This window comes from Halyomorpha halys, unplaced genomic scaffold (assembly GCF_000696795.3).
Source record: "Halyomorpha halys isolate HHAL.00 unplaced genomic scaffold, Hhal_1.1 Scaffold134.1, whole genome shotgun sequence".
NCBI lineage: Eukaryota > Metazoa > Arthropoda > Insecta > Hemiptera > Pentatomidae > Halyomorpha > Halyomorpha halys.
The window spans coordinates 720,037-745,844 of NW_027107159.1; the positions used below are offsets into that span (position 1 = coordinate 720,037).

The 25,808-nt window shown below is 33.1% G+C and overlaps 1 protein-coding gene across 11 annotated transcripts in view; it reads right to left on the reverse strand.

The window, feature by feature from the left end:
- dpy (dumpy) overlaps positions 1-25,808 on the reverse strand; it is a 354,721-nt gene that overhangs the window by 230,811 nt on the left and 98,102 nt on the right. The window lies entirely within an intron of this gene.

Sequence of the window (25,808 nt, forward strand, 5' to 3'; positions counted from 1 at the left end):
TTTTTTTTTTTAGTCATTCGTTAAAATTGACTACAGTATTAAATATATATAAACAAGAATATGCAATGTCAGCTATATTACGAAGGCATGATACAGTCTTAAGACGAATCCATTCATTGGTAAAACTCCAATAACATTTCTAGAGTAGAAGATATCGTGGCCATGTTCTTTTCAGGTGCATATGAGAATTATCAGGTGCTAAAGAGGAACCAAGTTTAGCAACAAGTGGGTTTGGGTGTTAAGTAGTTTATTATGGAAGGGCTGGTATCTGGTTCTGGCCAAAGCAACATTGAGGTTATTATGGATGTTTTTATTAGTAACAAGATTGTAAGGACTGCATACAAGAAGAATTCGATGGTTTATTTGGAGCCATAAAGCTCAACTGTTGTCTTTTCAATCTTGTATGAGGATGCCAAGTTAGTCGTTAATCCATATTTACTCCTAGGCACCGCATCTGTTCCTAAAATTTAATTTATTCTAAATATATTGCCCTTGCCTGGTATTTTTATACTTAATTATTTTTTTTTAGTTATAGTTAAAATGATATGATGAGACAACGAAATATAGATCTAGTGAGAATTATTTCTTATTCCTTCTAATATAATTTATTTTCTAATGGAATTGATAAGACTGTGGTTTTTCAATATATTTCAGAGTTGAGATGTCCATCAAGATAACGAAGGCCGATTAGTCTGCTGCGGAGGAGGATGAAATGTGCCAGAGAAAGTGGTCAGCGGTCCAATCCTCAGAAGTCGTAAATCTGTTACCTGGCCAAGATTTACAGCCATCCTCTGAAAACCTCTCCTTTATGGCACGTTTAATGGTTCACACTTTTCTCTTGTTTATTTTTTCATTCCAAATCGCCCTTAGTATGCCGGCTTGACCTGGACTTGTTCGAGGCACCTCTGGGTGATTAATGGTGGATGGCACCTTTTCTGTAGGCTCTGCATTTGAAGGTTATTAGCTGGTCACTACAGCACAAACATAAAAGCCTGTGTGACTTGACTGCGCAAGATCATATTCAGAAGACCGGAATTCTTTATCTTTGAAAACAAATATCTAGGATTTAATAATCACCAATAAATAGACAAAAGCAAAAATAAAAATAAACAAGATGATATGAAATTTGATGTTTATGAAAAATAAGAGATCATTTTAATTAATCTAAATGTAAGATAAATGAACAAGGTAACTGTATATGGTTCTCTGGCATGGTTGGCAACAGAAAACAATAAAAAATATTATAGGTATCCAAAGGAAATACAGCATTAGCAACAGAACCACCTGGAATTAAAGTTAAAAGTTTACCAATAACTAAAATAGCACATAAACTATGAGTTAGTCTTATTCTCGTAAAATGTATCTATTTGTTTGTTTTTGGTAAACTGATCTACTGCTGTGACTATGAATGATGGTCTGATCTCACATTGCCGTCTAATATTGAATTAGTTTAGCGAGTCACTGAAGAGGATCTAGGAGGGTGAATTCCGGAGAGCGAATTTGTTGATCGGGTGAATCAAAAGATTGTGAAATTGGAGGAGCAGAAATGAGAAAGAAAAATAGGAATGAATTGAAACATTTGTATTTGTTGTACAGACCGAAATTGATTGTAAAAGGAAACTGTAGGGGAAAAAAAATTGTTTATTATATCTTATTATTGTATCTTTTTTCTGATTATACCATGTATGTGTAATTTTTCTATGTCCGATTACGGATTGATAAGTATGCTGTGCGAGATAGCAACCTGAAGTATTTAGGCAGCATAGATAAATAAAGTATTTCTCTCTATACATGGGCTGGTCATGTTACTAGACTTGATACTGGATGGTCCAAAATAGTTACCAAGGGGACACAAGCGATGGAGAGTAAGTCCAATTGCAAGATGGCGAGGTGAGATAGTACATTGAATGGGAGACTGTTGGCAACAGTGACTAAAAACATGGATCTATGGAGTAATTTTATAAAGAAACTATAATCATTTAGATTCAATTGATCAAGCTCAGCATAGACAATATGTAATTTAATTATATCTAGCTAGATATAATTTTATTTTAAATTAATGTAAAAATTTAATCAGTGAAGTATTGGCAAATTTTTGTAATTCTTTATTTTTATAAACTAGGTTCAAAGGGAGATCAAGGCTGAGACCTTAAATTAAATATCGTAAATAAATTTGTTATTACTATTATTAAGATAAATAACAAATAGTTAGTTTACAATAGAAAAAAAGAATAGATCTAATTAATTTCTTCTCTTTTATGGATTAATAAATGTAAAATATGAGTAGATATACAATTTAAATATCGGTTTGCTTGAATAGTGAAATATTTAACAAATAAAAACATATAATATTTTTTATTTGAAGGATAGATATTACAGTAAACTGTGCTTTTTGGCAACCCTACTAACTTCAAGACAGTCCAAAGAGGGGCCACAGTAGTGAAAGAAAGTGTAGTCTGTCTATGGTAGTATCTTTGGAACATGTCCATTTCAAAATAAAATCAAAATTTTTTTATGCCAGATGTACCACAATTCGATATCTTAATTTAAAAATAAATGTTTTCACTTAGAAATGGTTTATTAGTATTCTAAAGTAAAATTATTCCAATAATTTTCTTACAAAGCACATAAAGTGTTTTAAAAAATTAGCATCTTCATATCAAAAGTTTATATCATCCATCTTCATCATTAAACGAAAAAAAAACTAAAATTTCACACACTATAAGGTAATTCTAGAAAGATGTGTGATGTATCATAGACAAGAATTCCAAGATTCCAATCTGCTTTAGCAAAAGTTTCAATTTACACCCTAGAGCAATTAATACCTGGACGGTCCTATAAATCTGGCCCTTGCTGTAATTGGATTCCTTCCTGCGAGGCTGTTCCTCTTCGTGCACAGGTCAGCGACCCCTTTGTGGTTCTTGGTCGATGTTTGCGGAGGATTTATGGTCAGGTGACAACATCTTTTCTCATATTAGACGCAATAATTTAATGGATATTCAGCGAGAAAATGCATGGATCGATTTAAGTTATCGCTTTACATAGAACTAATATAGGATGGAGATAATATTTATTAGGAATATTTATCTTTTATCAAAGATGAAATATTGCAAAGATGTTTTCACATTTTTTATATATACTTTTCAATGAAAAGATTAAAAAAAAAAAGGAAAAAGAACTAGATGTGATAAAAGAACAACACTAAAACTTGCGTTTTTCTTATTTATTTATTATTCCAAATATTATTAGTATGTTTCTTAGAAATATATATTCCACTAAAACTCAAAATTGTTCTTAAGTAATTAAATCGTGAAATGCAATTGGAGACAATAGATATATTCATTAAATAATCTTTCCCAGAATTTCATTCCCAGCCACCAACAGAGGTCTAGTGGCCTCCTATGTAGGAAATCCACCTAGGGTAAGTGCACTACTTATTGAAAAGTCAACCATTGTTTTCAAATATAAAGATTTTGTAGCCAACAAGCGTTTCAAAATTGGCGCCAATTTTGCAAGCTGAGGGTTCAGCCTCCAACTGGAGGCAACTTGCACTTACCCTATATATATCTCAAAGACAAAAGCCCAGAGTTATGCAAGACATTCTACTATAAACTCAGTATTTCTATATTATTATTATTCATTTTAATTACCTTTAATTTTATTTTTTATAAACTCAGATATGAAATTTAAAAAAATAAATAAATCTGTACCATTACAACTCATTTAAGAGTTAGGAGGGCAGTATTTTTTTTTAAAGGAAATCCTGTTAATAGACCAACGATTTTGCAAGGAAGTGATTTTGTTAGAATCATGCTCGACCACTAGTTTGTTAACCAATTAAGGGTTCCTACTTTACAAAACTGGGTGGATCCCGGAGGTTTCCTGAACCCAAAGGGCTGACTTACGCCAGGTTTTCGAATCTATGTAGTTGGAGTTTTTTTTAATTATTATTCTTGTAATTTATTATTTTTTCTATATTTATTTATTGCTCTGCCCCAATCATTAGTTTACCCTTAGTTTAGCCCCGTTCATTATAATTATTCAACATTCTTTCAACAATTGGTAATGTAGAGGGAAGAAAAGAAAAAACATATCTGTATTTTAACATAACTGAAAGTACAGTTATTATATATATGTTTTATGTATTTTATTAATTCTATAAATATTAATTGGTTTTGTTTCTAAGTTTTTTTCTATTCTCTACTCCCCACCATCACTTGTTTAAAAGAAGTTGAATAATTATAATATCCGAGTAAAATAACTATTAGGCCAGGAAAATAAATAAATATAAAACAAAAATAATAAGAATAATAAAAAATAGATTTGAAAACATAATTCGTGCACCGGAAATTATTTATTTATTTATTTAATTATTTCTAAATCTTTGTTTTTTTTTAAATGTGTTCAGTGTTTAGACATCTTTATTATTAAAATGAAAATTTATAATTTGATTCTATTACTCCAGTTAACTATATGAGTTCTTTTATTAGGACATCCAGATGAACTCCCATTACAGATTGATTTGTTGTTATAAAGGACAACGCGTTGCATCGATTGAAGAAATAGTGCAACTCCTTTCTCTTACAGAACAAATAATGAAGTCACGGGTAGATTTAATAAATTGTATCGACTGCACTTTATCGTCGGACCAAAAAGGACATTCTTTTGCCGGCCATCGAGGACTGGCCCATAGTGTCCGAGCTCTCCTACGTGCCCCAGTCGAAGAGCACGTACAAGAGGCCTAATGGACCTTTCTTACAGCGACATTCCAAACAGAAAATTCTTTTGTTTTGTCCCGGTGAGGATTCAAGCTGACGTTGGAGGTTCGGAAGAAGTTGTGAAGGTTTATCTTCACAGTTTACAACTCTGGTAAAACGATTTGTCGTCTAATAAAATGTATGAGAAAAGATTGGAATATTGAGATATTATGAGTAATTTCCTTTGTTCAAAGATGTTTAAGCTTCATGGATTTTTTTATTCACTTTTTACCCCGCAGGAGGCCAGAGTTCCTAGCTAAGTTGTAATATAAGCCAATAAATACATCTATATATCTAGTTCGATATATCCTTAAATATCGCGTTAAACTGAATCTTATATTAATAAAGTTTAGACAATTATATTTATTCGGAACGAAAGAGATTGAGTTATTAAGCAACATTGAACTATTATGTTATCAAGACAAGCATGAAATTTTTAAGTGGATTTATTTAGACGGGCGTATGCACTGTTATCGCTACAAGTTGTCCCCATTTAAAATATACCTGCTGTGAAGATAATGAGCTAAATATGTCGTTTTTTTTTCTTTGATAGTTTTTTCCAGAACTGCCTGTATTAGGCGGTCCAATGCCTTCGAATAATGGCCTTTGTAACAAGAGCGAACATACGGTCTTTGCAGTGGCGTGTTGAAATTCTTTTGCAATTGTCTAAACGCTGTGAAGCCTAAAACGCGGTTACGGTTTGTTTGATGAAATTATTTTCCCCTAGGACAACTAAAAATTCGGTCATTAGCAAGAAAATATTATAACATTCCTTCAAAATTCTGAAAGAACGGATATCAGAAGAACCGTAAAAATATAAACCCACATCTTTTTGAATTGTTTGTAGCTGTGATCTCGGCAAGTTGCTGCAATCAATGGCATTCTAAGTATTTTTTATACGCAAACTATATTAAAGAAAGAAGAAAAACTAAACATGCATAGTAGTAACAACAAATAAATAAATTACCAATTTGATATCTACAGAAAAATGCATTTAATCAAAATAATTTTAAAAAAATTAAATCTGCACCGAACAGTCCATGAAGTGTCAGAGGTGCAGTACTTTGTACCAGTAACTACTGGTATTAGACTAACAGTTGTGTATGGAGGTTAGTGTCAGAATCACACTCGATGACTAGATTATTTTCCAATTAAGAGAGCCCACTTAATGAAGCTATCTGCCACAGCCGGATTCGGCTTTAGTAGCAAAGTACCTTACCACTGAGCTACTCGCTCCTCCAATCGATATATTAATAATTGTTTTATTTAATGATAACAGAATAATCAATATGTAAGAGAAAGATTTTTTTTTTTTAGATATTTACTTATTGCTATTTACAACTGTACATTATAATACATTAAGGAAATCTGGTCTCGGTTAAATTGGAGTGTTACAGGCGTGTAGAGAAACTACCCATTGCCAGCACTCTAATGACGTTTTACTTTAGCAGGTATCGTGGCCATCTTCTTTTCAGGCGCCTCGGAGAATTGTCAGGAATGGAAGAGGATGCAAGGTTAGAAACTAGGAGGTTTGAGGATCTTACGAAGGATTTTGAGTGGTTAGGGAGTTTATAATGGAAGGAGTGATATCTGGTTCGGGCTAGATCGGTTACATAGGGAACATTAAGGTATTTATGTATGATTTTATTTGTGACAAAGTAAGAGCATTGAGGATTTTGGATTGTAAGGATTGAATACGAGAGGAATTCGAAGGTTTAGTGGAGCCCCAAAGCTCAACTCCATATGTCCAGATTGGCCTTATTACAGTCATGTAGAAATTTTATTGTAATTTTTTGGAAGTTTAGAACGTCTGTCTAGTAAATGCTGTAATAGTCGAAATCAACGTGTAGTTTCCTGTCTTTTCAGTCTTGTGTGAGGATTCCAGGTTAATCGTTTGTCCAAATGTAGACCAAGGTAGCGGATCTCTTGAAGGAAATTAAATTACGTAAAAATAAAATTATTTCATCTGATACACATTCGGGCCTTAATACAAAATGTACATTCAGCTTTGAGAACGCCCTCACGTGGAAGGCAAAGCATGATTCCAAGAGAGGAGTAAGTAGCCACATACACCCAAGACTTGACACAGAAGAAACTGATATGTAAAATCAGGTTACTGCTGATTAAAAACTCAATAGGATTGACCATGAAGCGACTTTTAATGGGCAAAATGGAATTTTCACTATTGAACAAATACATTTTAGCGGTTGTTGCTAGCCGAGTAAACATCACTAATGTTTGGATCCTTTTAACTCCAAATGGTGTTTTTTATTTACATAGCTATTTCAAGTTTTCACCATAAATGTGTTTTCGTATAATGGTTATCTTATTATCAGGAGAGAACTCATGCTGCTTGTGCTTGTACTAAAGTAGTTTCGAAACTGAACGGTATCCTGCTGGCGTCGACAGTGCCGCCTCCTCCCAGGGATGCCAATAGCCGAGCGGCTAGAAAATAAAAAGGACTGTGAAATTAAGGAGGCACTGGCGAGAACCGGTTCTCGGCCTTCATCAGCGTCCTTTACATAACGGAAACCAGAGCGGTGAGGCAGGGCTTCCGGTCCGTCTTAGGTGTCGTTCGTCAGATAGCGTCACTAGCGCTTCTATTCTAATTAATGGCCGCCTTCTCGAAGGTCAGTTTGTCAAGACTAAGAGGGGATACATTGGAGAAAACACTGTAATTATTAATTAAACTCTTGTTTATTTTTTTATAGACTAGTTAATCTTATTTAAAACTCTTCAATTATACATAACATGCCGTATAACAGTTTCTTAGTTGTTAAAACAATATCCATCAGGTCATCGAATGAAAAATTAATGACTCGAGCTACACATTGGTCCATACATTAAAAATGAGTCACAGCAAATTTCGGATTCAGGACGTTGACTGTGATGGCATAGGATCCTACTGACTTGGCAGACACCCATAACTGCAGAGCTCTGGGAATCAGATAACTACCATTTGAAGCTATTAGATGACTGTCGGTTGCTAAACGATCTTCATCGTTTCCATAGAAGCAAAAGATAACAATTGATATGTCATTTTTCTTAAAACAGAAAATATCTGTTTATTTCTCAATAAAACGCCGAATCGCACCTAAACTGCTAGAATACATGCTTGAAGAAGAATCATTAAAATCCAAGGATCAAACAGGCTTTATAACCCTTTCACTTCCACTGGGACAATACATCCCATTTTAATTAGTCAATCAGAGTTCAAATAGTTAATCGATTAATAGCAAGTTAAAACAAATTTTACGAAAACTATATCTCAATCAGAATCCACTCCAAAGTTATCGAACAGTCAATTGTGGCTATATTAAATACAAATACCCTTGTTTATTAATGTAAATGTCTAGGTCTTGTGTAGACTTACGCGACCATGAAAAACAACATAAGACATGCATCCTCATATTCTAACTCTTGAGTTATCGAAGGACACTCTATGAGACCAGTTATACATGAGTTTGTAAATATAAGTTGTACATATCAGATCTTAGTCTCTGTGTCTTTGTATGATGTAATTAAAGTTATTTTACACTATTATATTGGTTGACTTCCGTATTCAATACTAATAAACTTTATTAAATAAAGAAAAAATTATCTAATTTCTTTTGTAGAGCTGCTCTTCCTAAAGTACTGTACCCCTGCTCCTTCATAGAGTAACTGTATGGATTTATTTATTGATAACTTAGGTGCTGCCAAGTTATTACTTAATACTATTATAGAAAATGTTTAAAAATTAAAGTGGTTTTAAAATCGAGATCAGATTAGTTCTGTCAAGGAACACAGAAAATATAAACTAAACTAAAAGAAAACGCAATGTCAATTTAAAACAATCTTTAGTTTGTGAACTAGTGAGCGAATCAACCCTTATCTTTTTTTTTACCAACGATTGCACGAAAGAACCTTGTTCTTTCCAGTTAAGGGGTGAAAGAGCCACTGTTCCACACCTTTGCTGTTATTGTCTAATGATGGAATTGGAAAGTACTTGTCGTTATGGACTCATTTCACACCCAGCTGAATAATTTTTGCCGACTTTGAAGAAAAGCTTGTTAAGAATATCGATCAATCGTTCGTGAAGGAACACGTGCATTATACTAGCGGCCGTGTATAAACACGTGTCATTGGCTTCAGCGATCCGGATCCTTGACTCTTGAACTGCTAACATTTAGAGTTTCCGCAACGGAATGTAAAATTCTTGTAAGGCGGGAGCTGATACCATCTTGTAGCCTTCAAGAAGTCATTAAGTTACGTTACATATCGGAGGCAGAATCTGGAAGTTTATGTAGATCAAATTTTTTAATATTTTTGTAAAACGAACTGATCAGATTCATATTTATCCCAAGTTACCAACGAAGGAAATCTTGGAGATTTATTGTCTAAAATTAAAACAGATTTGGGAAGCGTACCTCAAAACATATATGTTCAATCATTTAATAGAAGAACTAATAAATATATCAATCGCAAAGAAAACAGAAGAATAAATATTTTTCTAGTTACTTCAATAACTGATCTTGATTCATCTAATGACCGTATCTTTCTTAACTCCACTTAATAACCTTGATTCATTATATTAAGATTAAAATTAGCTTTATATGTGTGTGTTTAATTATATAAATATTTTTTATTTAGATATGCTTAAATCCCTATTTTGATCGTATTCTTGTATCATTTTGTTTCATTGTATTCTTCTGCACTTTAGTTTTAATGCTCCTTTTTTATTTTATTCTTTATATCAATTAAATTGTACTGGTATATCTTATAAATCGCAGCAGCCTCTACAACGCCCTAATGATCAAAGGTGTAATTAAATCATATTCATTTATGTCATTTCATTATGTTATTTTGGTACTGACCAATAGATGTTGTCATCTGCTCTGATCTTACTGAATGTACTTTTCTGAATAAAAAAATACAATAAACAATACATTAATTTTTTGTTGCAGCTTCAATAATTTTCATAATTCAACATTTGGTATAATTGATAATTAACATTAATTAATACTTTTTTAAAACCCTAAATTTTTAGAAAATCGAGCATTTTTTCTCTGCATCCTCCTCACTCTGAAGGATTTCTTAAATGACCATAAACTGTAAATTTGTAAGAGAATAAAATTTTTGGATGTCATTCAATTTATGTTAGTATAAATAATATCTGTTCAAACACTTTTTTCTGTTATTTGGGTATCTGACAAATGTGGTTGGACATGCTTAAAAATTTACTGAATGAAATAAATGTTCATCTTAAAGAATGTCGTCGATACAGAGCTATTTAAGGTCCCAAATTAATATTTAAACGTTTTAAATCTTTTTAGGTAAGACATCTGAGAACCAGTAAGTCAAAAGTGACTTCCGAAGACAGAAGTTTGGTAAAGAAAGCCTAGAATATATCCTTAAGGACTTCTTTGAGGGGCCGACATCGCCAGCCCCGATGTGGGGTCGCGAACTCGATGACGTCATGGAACCGGTCCAGAACCCTCTTTCTAAACATCCACCGCGGCGGCCGTTCACGATACCTTCGGCGGTATGTGATATATCCAAGCCCCGTCTGAGGCGAGGTTAGTCATGGCTAAGTATGGAATATAATATACACACAAGCAGCCCTAAAAGGATTACTGGCTAGTCGGGTGGTTTATTACTCGTGATAGTCGGTAAATGAGCTAGTGTATGTATACACCCAGAGTTAGGCAACTATCCAACTAATAGCTAAAATTGCCATTGATACGATATTTATTTATCAATGGTTCATTCATGAATAAGGATCGTATCCATGGCAATTTTAGCTATAGCTAATTTTTGCCCATCTCTGTATACACCTACGGAATGAGTGAAGCTTATAGGTATGCGAGGAATGAGTCAATCTATAGCAAGTAGCCCAATAATGGTCGCTCATCCATTTGTTTTTTTGTATGTTTTTTCCTTTATAATGGATTTTATTTTATTTTAAGATTAATGTAAATGGTAGTCAATTTTCTTAGATAATAAAAAAATTTTAATTTCATTACTATAGAATATTAATAATAATATTCGTAAGTGCACCATTAAATGGACAAGTTAATATTTACTTTACACTACACAGACGTTAGGTAAGAAAGGTATTAATTTACAATAAACATCTAAAGAACACTTTAACTTTTATGGATTTTAGATTTTTAACTCTAGTCCTATCGGAAATAACAATAGGCTGCATCAAACTATTTAGTTATATAATATTTAGGAGTTTATTATTTTTATAGTCCTGGTAGTTTTAGATTTTCTATTATGAATAATTGTACAGGGGGTAGATCACTGAGCTTTCAGGCTGAGTTCTATTCCGACTGTAGCAGTTAATTATTCTGTTAAATCTGCCGTAAGTCAAGAATATGGGTTTGGGAATCCTCCGAGGGGATATCTAGTCTTAATAAAGTGGATATCACTTTATGGAGGAAAAAACCTGGTGGGGAGATCTTGAACAAACATCTCCTTTTTTTTTATTTATTTAATACCAGATCGACCAAGTGGGCCTTGTATTAACCGTCTAAGAGGTACTTGATTATGAAGAGGTATATTCTCATATAAAAGACACCCTTAACTATACACAATCTTATAAATAACAAAAAATAAAATAAATATATTAAAATAATAATTCTTAATAAAAGATAAAAGTAAAGTTAATTACAAAAACAATGACAATTATGGATTTAACAAAATAAAAAATTGATTCCTAATGGAAAAAAAGGTAAACGAATTTAAGAAAACGATGAAGAAATTAAGATAAAATAAAATTTTAGAGTGACAATAACAGAACTGATAAATATAGAACTTATTACAGGATGTTCTTCAGTAGCCTGGGCTTCAGTCTTCGGGTTGTGGTTGGGTTTCCCAAGTTGTTAGCCACTGCTGCTTTAACTGTAGGTAACTGGGAGTGGAAAACATCTCCTTGTACAATCTTTATTCTAGAAACAGTGCTTCCTAACAAAGTACTAAACTTTTGACTATTTGGCATTTTTATGGATTTTTTTTTTGTAGAAATGTAGAAACATATGTTCCTTTCTCTTTGGGGTTTCCCATTTGCCATATTTATCCCCTTCCTTCAGGATGATGCTTCAAAACTCCGAAATGCTAATGTTCGGTGCCCCCAGGAGCCATGGACCGCTACCTTTTCCGAATCGCCCATTACCTCGCCATTATATAAGAGATAAATCGCAGACCAGCTGGAATATAAATTACCGATAGCTTGGCCCCGCCCATGCCAATCGTGCCAAGGCTGTAGCACCTGGTAATGTATCCCACACCGCCTATCCCTCTCACTCCCTCTCTCTCACATATATGGACGGCCATTATGGTACCAAATTCAGAGTTCTGAAATAAACATTCAAATCAAGTAATTCATATGATGTGTCCGGAATTTGTGAGGAAAAACACTTTCAAAAGAAGAATTTATCACTTATTTTTAAATCTTCCAAACCTTGTTAACTACCTTCGTATCATTATTATATGGTTTCAAACCACCGCACTCTGAAAGTCAAGGAAAACGAATCCACTAATTAATGGCTGCAAACCTGTCAAGAAAACAGTTCCTTATTGGCGCACTTAGCGCCCGCCTGACAAGAAATTCCTACCTTTTAACACTTAGAGCTTTTACGATGTCAGTGTTGACTGTTCTGAATAATTATTGTCTGTTCAAAGCTCACCAAGCCTGACGGATGACTATGTTATACCTATTAAATTTATTTAATATTGAGTCGATCCATCAAAGATGTTAATCCCCAATATTCCCAAAGATGGACTGTTAGAAAAAAAATATTGTCCCACATCCTTTACAATTTGTATGGTTAAAACAAACACCATTTTATTGCAAGAACATAGTCCGGGTGGCGGTCAATGAAGGAATCAAAATAGTGCTAGAAAACTATTTATTGTTAACTAACGTTTCGCCCCACTTTGCAAGGCTTGCAAAAAAAGGAGATGTTTGTTCAAGATCTCCCCACCAGGTTTTTTCCTCCATAAAGTGATATCCACTTTATTAAGACTAGATATGCCCTCGGGGGATTCCCAAACCCATATTCTTGACTTACGGCAGATTTAACAGAATAATTAACTGCTACAGTCGGAATAGAACTCAGCCTGAAAGCTCAGTGATCCACCCCGCTGTACAATTATTCATAATAGAAAATCTAAAACTACCAGGACTATAAAAATAATAAACTCCATTTATTTCTATATAACTATTCTATATTCGTAATGACAAGTAGATTTACTTCCTTCTGTACCGTTAGGCTCAAACGGAACAATGCTGGAATTAAAAATCACTACTATCATTAAAAATAAAATTGACAGTACTGCAACAATAGCAGTAAATAAAAACATAATTGGCTAACAAGAAACATTATAATTATTCCTTCGTAAGTGGAATAGTCAGAACTTCAAGGGCTCGGGACTTAATCATTCTTGAAGATTATGGGGTTTCATTCCTCGATCAGAGAACGAATGAGGAACCCCTTATTAAACTTTTAACATTCCGTTATTAGAACTTTATTTATTAATATATTTTTAATATATGTTTCCTATTTTTTTTGCCTTGGTCCAACGAGCCGAACACAATACTTCCATCGCTCTCTACTATCACTTGCAACGTTGCAGGTCGTAATCAGGAACGCAGATCAAGGCTAGTAACATTCCAGAATAAACTCATTAATTTTACGTGACCAGAAATGTGAGAAGTGTCTGTTTACATAAACTTTGATCAATGGATTTTAGACAAAATAGACCTGTAGTGCAATAAAGTAATGTTTTTAAATCGGAACATTTGGCCTTGGCATTATCTTTGCAAATTTATTTAGAACAGAGCCAATTTATTTTTGTATGAATAAAGTTACACAGACATGGGTCAGTATATAAACTTCAGAAGAAAACATTAATCATTGTCGTAAAATTACAAGATGGACGCGACAAATCCGGTGTGATTTGTCGATATGTAGGGGTTCAGAAATTTTATTTCTGCACTAAAAATCTATATCTTATTTTATTTTCGCAGTTGAGTTCTACTATGTTTCGTTTTAAAGTACACGAACTATCTTTAACATTAAGAATAAACTTGTCTACCATATAATTCTCAACTCTAAATTATACAATAAATTCGGACTATAAAATATATGAGATCTATACATGTATGTTTGGCTACATTTTGTTTTATTCTTTGATATAAACTTTAGGACACGATGATTTTAAAAAAGGTTCACTCGGCCTTTTCTGCCTATTTTGCTGTTCTTACTAATTAAGGATCTTAAAAGATGACTCTTCTTGAAGAGCTATTGGTCGCTATAGTTCTGACTAATGTTCCAAGAAATTTATATTATTTTTTAAATAAGTTTTTTTTTTTTTTTTTTTTTTTTCCGAACCCGCTAAAAACAGAAATAAAATGTGAATTAGTAGTGCATAAGTTTTGAAAAGCTGACCTCTCGTTTATAAGCAACTTTTAGTAATGCTTTATCAACATTTTCACAATTTAAATAAGGCCTCTCGTCCATTGGAGGCAGAAAGCTGTGAAGTTCAAAGCAATGAAATCTTGCGAATGCCTATCGTCCAGGGCCTCACTATTCGTCCGGATTAGTAATAGATGAGATGGCTCTTCGAAACTGTTTTTCTGATGATGAGTTAATCATAACATTGATTCATCGAGGTATCAGGTACAGGCAGTATTGACGATGAGTGAATCAAATTTATGTAAAAAGGCGAGTTCGATGAATTTTCTCATTTCTGACATAATCAACCAAGACAGCCAAATCTATTTTCGAATCAGAAATCACAAAACCTATTCTAAAATAGCTTTTTAGTGCACTTTCGCACTCGTTCGGACGAAAACTGATGAACAATATTGGCCTAGTGGACTCTGTCCCTCACCGAGTAACGTGTTTGGATCGTTCGAACGTTTTTATGCGAATCCGGATGAATTTATCTCGCAACTTCTCGCAGCTTTCCGCTCCCAGTGGACGAGAGGCCCTACGTTGAAATATGGACCGTCAGCAAAATAGATGAGTACTTTAATTGTATCGGCTTAAAGCTCCAAGGATTTCTTTAACCATAAAACGTTATTTTTTAATTTTTATTAGATCTGCATTTAATCGTTGATAATTGGGTGCGCGGCCAATTATACATTAAAGAGTAAATTTTATTGATATGCTTTTATGCCTGATCGCATCTTCAACCATCACGTACTAGCAATAATTTTCTATTATTCACTTGAACCTAACGCCGACTTTAGTTTAATTCTTTCGGTTTACAACTAACATCGGCCTCAGAAAGTAATCTCCTACCAGAGAGTTATTACACAAGCTAACTGCAGCTAATCACGCTCGGCCAAATTGGTTCTATTCTGGAAACACTTTCTTGTTTTTATCCTCCCATAGCTTTTTCAGTTAGCTCATTTATTTTATGGTTTTAGCGAGAAGTCGTAATCGTAGGCGTAATTTTTTTCTCGACATTGCACTTATTCCAGTCATTATTTAATATTACATAATATGGATTAAAAATATCAGGACTTTTACAAAAATTATTATAGGCCGCCGTTAAAGTTTTTTGTGGAGGAACTGAGCCATTACGGGTACCTAAACGGCGGGTACTGAGACTCATAATTACTTCCAACTGACCTTCAAGACGACGGCCACTAATAATAAGACAGGATTACGAGAGTATAATTGTTGAGAAGTGGGCGCCATTGTGTGTCCAGCTGGACCGCTATCGCAAGGCCGAACTAATCTGGACAACGGTCTTCCTGGAGGACGTCTTCTGGGCTACGGTAAGGAACGGATGGGCACAACATAAAGTAGGATCCTTCAGGATTGTACTAATTAATTAATATCAATTAAAGGAATATTTTCATTTTACAGAATTTCCAATTTACTTTATAACCCGTCTACGGCAAAGCCACAAGATTGTAATGTGTCCATTTGTAGATAAAGGGCGATTTATCGAGCAAACGGCTCATCCTATTTTTGAGTTCCATGTCTTTAATTACAAACTAAGATTCCTTGAGTATTTCGAAGTAATATAAACTTAACAACAATAAATAAATAAAAAATTAATTAAATATGTACCGCTAAAACTCATGAATGGTTAGGGGTGCAGTACTTTATAAGGAAGTACTGTTACTAGGCCAACGTTTATGAATGGAGGAGATTTGGTCAGAATCACGCTGGACCGCCAGATTGTCACACAATTTAAGATTTTAAGAGAATGAGTGGACCTCGGAGGTTTCCCTTACCCACAGGGCTAACTCACAGCTACAGTGAATACAATCAACAATTACACTATTCCAATATTCACAGAAGTCAACTTCAATAACTATCCACCAATGGGTTTAAGTAGATACGCAAATAAATATCGTTCCGTTGGACGGGGATACTTATTTCAGTACATTTTTTTTTAAAATTAAATAATTTTCATTTTATTGCTAATCCATTTTTACAAAATACTTGTCGTACTTTAAGTTAATACACTTAGTAAATAAACTTAAAATGTTAATAAACAGTGAAACGACATCCAAGAGGTAGCCCGAAACGTAGATTGCGTTATGAATGATTTGATATATTTGGGTTTGGAGGGACATCATTGGACAGCTATATATATAGCTGTTGAGTAGTAGAACCATTGGTAGCATCGGCATCGAACCTTCGGGTTCATTAAGCCTTCATTATTATCCAACGGATTCAATAATAACAAAGTAATGTAATGTACATCGAAGCTGGTGTCTTACCGAACATTAGGGATTACTAGTAATAACAATCAGTGATATGAGAATGAGTGGGGTACGATATGAACACAGGGTATACGAATTTATTTTCACTATTTATGATTCGTAAACAGCTTTGAAATCATTCACTGAGATAAATTTATCCTGCAGTCCGAGATAAATTAAAGCAAAAACATAAAACTTACTCAGATTTGCTGAATGTAATAGGCGCCTCATATAGCGCTTAGCTCTGTCAAAATGATTGATGAGCAGTGCTGATGTTCGATCCCATAATGCGATAGTGTCATCATTAAACGAAACGATAAAACATCGAAAAGAACGTTAGGAATTGATGGGGTAATCAAATAAAATTAAAAAAAGTTATTTAAACTATTACATAAGAGTGGTTCATTTTTGGATAATGAGTTAGTTTCTGAATTTGGACTGCGTAATTTGGTGAGATAATAGTCCCGACAAACCTTGGATGAGTTTTTATCCATCAGCAAACAAGTGGTTAAATTACTATTTAGTTTTAACATTAAATCCCATCAAATCACCTTTACCCTTCGTCGTAAGCCTACCGACTGTCCTACAGTTTCATTTAATGATGTTACTCTTACGATTAACCTGGAATCCTCACACAAGACTGAAAAGACAGGAAACTGCACGTCGATTTCGACTATTACAACACTTACTGTTACAGCACTTATACAAACGGTCTAAACTTCCAATACATTGGAAAAGACTGATCTACATGACTGTAATAAGGCCAATTTGGACTTATAGAGTTGAGCTTTGGGGCTCCACTAAACCTTTGAATTCCTCTCGTATTCAATCCTTACAATCCAAAATCCTTCGTAAGATCCTCAATGCTCCTTACTTTTTCACAAATAAAACCATATATAACCATATATACCTTAGTGTTCCCAATGTAACCGATCTAGTCCGAACCAGATATCACTTCTTCCATTATAAACTCCCTAACCACTCAAACCCCCTAGTTTCTAACCTTGCATCCTCTTCCATTTCTGACAATCCTCCGAGGCGCCTGAAAAGAAGATGTCCACGAGACCTGCTAATGTAAGACGTCATTAGAGTGCTGCCAATGGGTAGTTTCTCTACACGCCTTTAACACTCCAATTTAACCGAGATCAGATTTATTAAATGTATTATAATGTACAGTTGTAAATAGCAATACATAAATATTAAAAAAGAAGAATTTTTAACATAAATGCCACCCAATTCTTGAGTATCAAAGGCGTTTTATAGAAGATAGATATGTCAAAAGAAACACAACCTTGATTCATCATGTAGCCAACAAAGTTTATCATCCTACAAATCCTTTCTTCAAAGGCAATCCGGCAGTATTCTGTCTTGTAACTGAGCCTTTTAAACCTTTTGTGTTTCATGACTTCCAATTTTTTCCTTTTTCACAATTAAATAGGAGAGATAAAATCATAAAACATGGAAAAAACACCCGCCATTAGCGATAATCGCGATATCTCGACGGGACAAAAAGAACCGGACTACAAGAGCCCTCCTTGTACTGAAGATGGTCTCTGCAGAAGAAACCACCCGATTACACAAATAGCATTCTAAATAAACCCGAAGCTGCATTAGGCTTTACTATGGCTAACTTAGAGGGGTATTAGATGACGTCACTACCCCATTAAGGCGATCGTTAGCTTTTTATGTTCTTGGCAACTCCCACATAGAGCCTTCCCGTGGGTGGTCGCTTCTTCGTAGAGGATTTCCATTTTGGAACTTGCAAGAAGTAAAGTGTTTGAAAGAAAGAAACTTATTCTATTTTTATCGAGAGTAGTGGAACAGATAGTGTTCAATATAATATTCCTATTAGTATAAGAAATCAAGAGGAGACATTTTTGATTACTTAATTGTAAACTACGTATAATTACAAGATTGATTCATTCAAGTAGAGTTAGAAGGAATTGAAAAATGGCGTTTTTTTTCAAAATGTTTTTAAAAAAAATATTTTTGCAATTAAAGCTGCATATCTTTGAAACTACTAATGGCACTTGATAACCTAACAGAACATCATTTAAAGAAGAGTAAATTAGCTAACATAAGCCCTAGAAGAGCTGTTAACGTTTAACAGATCCGGAGATACAGTTTTTAGAGAAGCAACATTTCATGAAATATATATACTGAAAAATCAGTACTTAGTGACTTTATTCATATTGGAAGAAGATAGTTGACTGTCTGAAGTAGATTGTAGGAGATATAAATCGTTTTTAACAATAAATAGTTTTCTTCTACTATTGTTAAACCTTTATTGACCCCCACCTGAACTATCTTCCTACATTGTACTTCATACAGTCAACTATCTTCTTCCAATATGAATTGACAAACACGGCAGTTGTTCGTTGTGTGACAATCTGATAGCCTTGACGAAGTCCTGGAAACTGGAGCGAAACGTTGCTTAACAATAATTTTCTTTTACTATATTGATACCTTTATTGACCAGCACCTGGACTATCTTCCTACAATAGTGACTTTATTGTGTGGAATCATGAGACGTACAGATGTCTAGTAGCATTCAAATTAAAGCCATTTTAATGTGCTATAAAGTAGTTCATAACGTTCATCTTCGTATGAGTAGTAGTTTTAATGATATTTGCCAAAATATATTAACATGGTGAAACAAAATATATTTTGACTTATGAAAAAGTATATCTCAAGAATTATTAGACGTATAGATATCTACTAGCAATAAAACTAAAGATAGTTTAATATACTATAAATTAGTGTATAACATTTATCTTCATATGGGTTGTAGTTTTTTAGATATTGGCATATGAATATGAATTTTAAAGAAGAGATTTTGTCTGAGAAACTGAAAATTAATTTATTTTTGCAAATATCATAAAAACTACTACTCCTACGATGATAAACGTCATAAGCAACAACATAGGATATTAAACTAGTTTTAATTTCAGGGTCAATAGACATCCTGTACGACTCATAGTTGCTGAGATATAGATACCCCACAATAAATTCACTAATTACTGATTTTTCAGTACATTTTATAAGAAATTTTTTTTAAAAAATCGGAAACTATTGAACGTAAATAGCTTTACTAGGGCTTATATTTTAGCAAAGTTACTCTACTTTAAATGATAAGTTCTCTTTTGTTGTAGGTAGTTTCAAAAATATAGAACTCCGAATGAAAATTTTTTTTAACATTTTGAAACAGCCGCCATTTTTTATTCTCACTAACTATACTTGGTAGATTCATCAATTTTTCTAGTAATTATACATAGTTTTCATTAAGGTAATTACAAATTGGGGTAAAATAACAGAATTTTTTCTCCTCTTCAGCTCTTGTACTTTTGACAAAATTTGTCAATCAATCTGCTACTAGTAGATTTGACAATTATTTAGTAACAAGTACATCCGAAAAATTTCTACTAAATTAAAGCTAATCTTGTAACATATGATAGTTAAACAGCAATGCATACTAACCATGAGTACTTCATTAATTTTTCATTAGAACTGTAGAAAAGTAATCTCTTGAGGTTAATTGATTATTCTCATGTAATCTTCCTTTCCGACGGCAGTGAGTACATTGGATTCGTCACACCATCTCTGGAAGAATCCATCCTCATCCAAGTATTAAAATTGTTTGATTTTTTTCTAAAGAAAAAACAACTTTCAATTATATTTAGGCTTATATAAATTTAACCTTCGAAATAAAACGGTCTGAAACAAACAATATTACCGAGGGTTTTAGGACCCCAATAGAATTTTTACATTTTTTATTTATTTTATTAATCCTAGTATCAACATTCTATCTAGTTACTGATATAAGGAATGGATTTTAAAAATATTTCCAAAGAAAAAAAAATGTAATTTATTATTGCAATCTTGTATCTTTGTCTGCACAATTCTTATCCTTAATGTTTTTTAAGGCATTCTTCACCATTTCAAGAGTCTTTTTAGACTGTTTAAAAATAAGGTGGTGGGTTCTTCAATCTTCTCGTTAAGGCAAGTTCAACCAATATTTTACTTAGAGAAAGCAGAAACAAATGTCATTTTTTTAATACCCTCGTTTCCACTCAGGATGAATGATATTCCACAGGGCAAATTCTTTTACTGGCACTATATCGATCCAGTTCATAAACATAACTATAGGGCATCTGTTGGTTTGCCTCTTGCAAGTATATTCGCTGACCATGTTGTGTATAACATCACACAAACATCCATCCTATACTTCGGAGGTTCGGATTTCATAAATCCAAGCCCAATGTATGCATATATTTCAGATTCGTCCACTGGAACCCATTCCTGTTTTTCCTCTCTCTCTCTCAAGTTTCATTTTCCGTTTTACAAACGCCATCTGGTAAGTATATGACTCATATATATTAGGTAGGTACGTTTAGGAAATATTTACTCAACGTGAACAGTCACCTAAATAGTTCCGTAGACATTTTTTCTTTATTAATTTATTTTTTACTGATTTATATTAACTAATATTTCCTACGGGAATCATTTTTCCATTTAATTCAATGGACACACTCTACCATACCATCAGCGGCGCCTCCCCGACCACATTGCCTGCAGACGCCTAGAGCCAATCACAATGAGCTTTAAGCTTGTGCAACGCAGACAAATGTTGCGTCGACGACCATAAGGTTCGTGAAAGCTCGAACCTAATTCGCCGCCTTCCCAACTAAGGAAGTCATTCATTGGCCGAGCTGTTCCTATCACCAAGTTCCGCCTAACTTACTCGACTTCCTTTAGGCTCTCCTTTGTTTTTGTTCCGCCAACCATTGGTTCGAGACTCGATGGTCGTCTGTTGGAACAGACATAATGAAAGAAACAATGATTCGATAACCAGGCAACGATTGCGTTCATTCAATCGAATAGTCCTACGGAGTCCTCAACAAAAGTGCAATGAAGATTCCTTGTTCTGGTTCTGGTAATCCTTGCGGAAGGTTTACATTTTTAATTTTCTCTTATAATTGTTCTTTTTAGGCAGAGTTTTTTAGTTTTGAAGTTCAAGACCTTTAAATATATATATATATATATATCTACGTTTCTCTGCCAGCTTTAGTTATGGGTCAAAAGAGACGAAATATTTCATATCTCCAAATCTTAAAAACAAACATAGGATTTAAGAAAAGGAGAAAAAATACATATAAAGTGAAAAACAAAATAATAAACCGAAAAAATAAAAAAATCACAGAATTTTTATCGAAATGATATACATACATCCGATAATACATATATCTGAAGTCGTTCTCGGAACAGTGTTGTCTTCACATACAAATTTTTTGAATTTTCTCTTTAGGAAATCTGGTAAGTCAATTCATAAAATTTTTTTGAGGTGAATAAACTTCCAATTGAATGCAATTTATATTAAATTGTCATATCATAGTACTACGTTTCGGGACCACTCTCCCATATTCATGTGCTTTAAACCTCATAATTTTTCATAATTTGAATTTCATATAGGAAATCATATCACATCTTTACACTATTCTCACTTTTCTACCATTACTTATTTGTTAACAAACAAATAAATAACAAAAATAACAAGTTAGTTTTGTTAAAATAACAAATAAGTAATGGTAGAAAAGTGAAAATAGTGTAAAGATGCGACATAATTTCCTATGTGAAATTCAAATTATGAGGTTCAAAGTACATGAATATGAGAGTGTGGTCCCGAAACGTTGTACTATAATATGATAATTTAATACAAATTTTTCATGTGTCATAAAGCAATCATTAGACAATTTAACCACATTCAGTGCCATACAGAGGCTATATCCCACAATCCTGTTACTTATATCACTGCCAAGTACTCTATACCGTTAGTATAGCGTAAAGTATACGCTGAATCCAACCCATTCTATCTCAGTTCCAGATAATTGTCCAGTACCTGCATCTGCTGGACTATTTATACAGCAGTCGAGCCATAAAAGGGGCCTTTAGTAGCACATACTTCCTGCTAGAGTCTGCAGGGGAGTATTACGTTAAGGTCTTGAGGAAATATCTCTTCTCGGAGTATTTGCCGGCATGTTACGCCTGGATAAGCTCTGCATATGGCGGCGTATATAATGGCATATCCGGGTATGTTTGAACAGCCAAAAGTTACATATAGATACTCAGAACTTATTTTAGAGCGAATTTTAACGTGTTGGAAATATAAACTGGTCCAAATTTAGTGTTCAATTAATGATAGATATTTATTACTATGTTTTGACTGCAGTCAAAAACAAAGTGTACTGACTTTTGATTGCCGTCAAAACAGCCCTGACGAAGCCCTGTAACGTGGGGCGAAACGTTGGCTCAATAAAATAGTATAATTCTACTATTTGAGTTTTTTTTACCGCACCCGGACCATATTCCATTCATCTATACACACGGTCAATCAACAATCTTCCAATAATAGTATTAGTTTATACTTTATTACGAAACAGACCCCAGGTTTCAATGGAAATATTTTTATAAATACCTGAGTACCAACTTTCTGTGGGGAAAATATTGAATATTGATATCGGGATCGAAGAAAGATTATGAGAAAGTTGTCAATGTTTTTTTTTTTTTATTTTAAACTTCTTCAAATGACTTTAGACTATTGTCTAATGAACTAATGAACTAGTTATTAAATACCGTTTTAGAGTTTGATAATTTTTTTACAAAACAGCCAATGAATCGTCGAATTTTTGAGGATGTGACTTTTTATTTATTTATTTTATTTTTTTGGTAGAAGAGGGTGCTATCAATAGGGTATGACCCTATTCTAACCAGGACGGGAAGTCAAGTTTTCATTTCGTGGAACTGCCACAGAAATAAAATTTGACCTTCTAGTCTTGATTCGAACCAGGACCACTGCAGTTCCGAGCTTTTTAAGACCTACTCCTCAACTCTTACAGCTGAGTGGCTCCTGAGTTCATCAGTTTTGACTATATTTACTTATACTTTTTCGAAAATGTGACTCTGACTTATATCCCCTATAAGAACTTAAACATTGACCGTTAGGACATCTTATATTGATATGACCGCTAATAACTGTTCCAGAGGATATCCGCTGCCCCCCAGGATCTCGCAACGTGTCCAGGCGCTGACAAACCGTTACGGAGTTGCATGACTTACATTTTCCAGACTTGTTACACGCTTTGGAATCCTGCTGCTCCAGAGAACTAACTGTGCAATTGTCGGGATGTTAAAGGAGCTCACTGTAATAGGCCATTAAGTGTATGATATTGTTTTTTTTTCTGCAATTGGTTATCTACAAATAAATTAAATAAACCGAAGGTGTGTATAGATAATTATTTTTTGAATTGTTTTGCATTGGCCATTCCAATTAAACACTCAGATATGTAAAAGACTTAGCGTCACTTCCTAAATCAAAAATAACTCTGACATAGAGACATTTCCAGTTGTAACGGCAGGGAGACCGCTTGGAATAATTTCCAGCAGTTAGATACTGACTGTATGCTAATAGCCTATTGTTATCCAAGTCTCTCAAGATGACACAATGGACCGCCCGAGACAGAACTAGAGGACTCGTAACTGTCAGTTCCAACATAATTCCTATTTTACAATCTCTTTCCCCTCTAGCAGTATGTATAAATATATATAGAACAGCTTATAAATATAATGAAAACTGAAACTGTTGAAATTTAACTCTTGGAATATATTAGAAAAATTTAATTTAATTGCTTCTATTCACTCCTATCATAATTATTTACTAACCGTTCATGAACGAAGATCAATTGAAAATGAAACAGCTTTTGCCTCAAAGATTAATGTGGGTAAATATACCTAGGTTCGAAAGTTGGTCTGCGAAGGTTGTTCAGTTTTTCTTCCATTCTCTGTTGCTAACGGGTCCCATTTCAACTTTTATTAATCATTAAGTTAAAAATCAATAAATTTAAGACCAAATCATTTATTTTTAATTAATAATTGCTGAGTAATTAACATATTTTTTATTTAATTATGGGTAACTAAAGTGAAAAAGAAATACATCATTTGCTTGAAGTGAAAGGTAATACTTTAACATTATTTCTTCATAACACCCACCCTATGTGTTAGATCATTAAATAAGAACAAACCCAAGTTTATTGATTATTGAATTTTAAAATAAAACAATATTAAATACAAAGCAATAATTACATAACTTAAATGTATTTACTCACAAGAGTTGACAAATCTCATTAAACCTTAGTCAGATCAGACGTGTTCACTTACCTAAAACAGAAATAAATTATATAAATATATACATAATAATATTATTAATTAGAAATATTTATTTAAAGTATTCTAGTTCAACTTAACACTTCCTATTTCAACTCTTCTTGAGCACAATAAAATGATATAGAACAAAAACAAAAACAAAAATTACTTCTTGCTGTTTTGTTGGTATTTTGCATGCATAATTAATGAGTTTAACATTAATTAAAACGAATAATCAATATTTTTCAAATTGTTTAAGGAATGAATGGAACAGTCCTACGTCCCACCTAATGTATTACAGGAAAAGAAAGTTTTATATAGCATACATAACAGCATTGTTTCATAGTTTGGAATTTTCCGTTATAAACAAATTAAAAGAAAAAAAATTGCATAAATTTATGTGGAAATGTTATTTTATTAGTATTTATTATTTAAATAAATTAATTGGTATTCATATTAAGACATTTTTCAAAAATAGTATGTTGATAAGATAGTTGATCTTAAATTAAAAGTTTTAAAAATTAATGAAATAGGTAACTACAAATGAAGTTTGGTAAGCGTATTAATAATTACTATGATTCCCTATTAATTTAGTGTTTCATAAGGGGATTTGACTTGTTATTAATGACCTGGGCAAAACGTTTTTAAATAATTGGATGTGAGGTGTAAATTTATATTTAAGATTGATCCATGAGGATGGCCGAATTGGCCGAAACGTTGGACTGTTGATGAAGTATTAAAGAATGTTGAGACTTAACATGGATACCTATTGATTTATTTAAACAATGAATTCAATACAAATTGAAAACATTATATATAATTTATTTATTAAAGTAATAATTTATTTTTTATTTGTCCTTAATATTAGCTGTAAGAAAAAAAAAGTTAAAGCTATAGGATAGGAAACAAGCTTTGCTTACAAAGGTTGAACATTGTAAAACTAAACACAAAGGATACATATTGTATCAAGCTGCCAATTTGTATTTATTTTATTTTTATTTTTTCTGAGTATTTTACATAATTTTTTTTTCATTTGATCAGCTTTATTCGATTATATTTTTGGTATTGATTCATATTTTTATTTAAACAAATCAAGATGGTATTTTTTTTATTTATATACTTATTTATTATTACTTTAC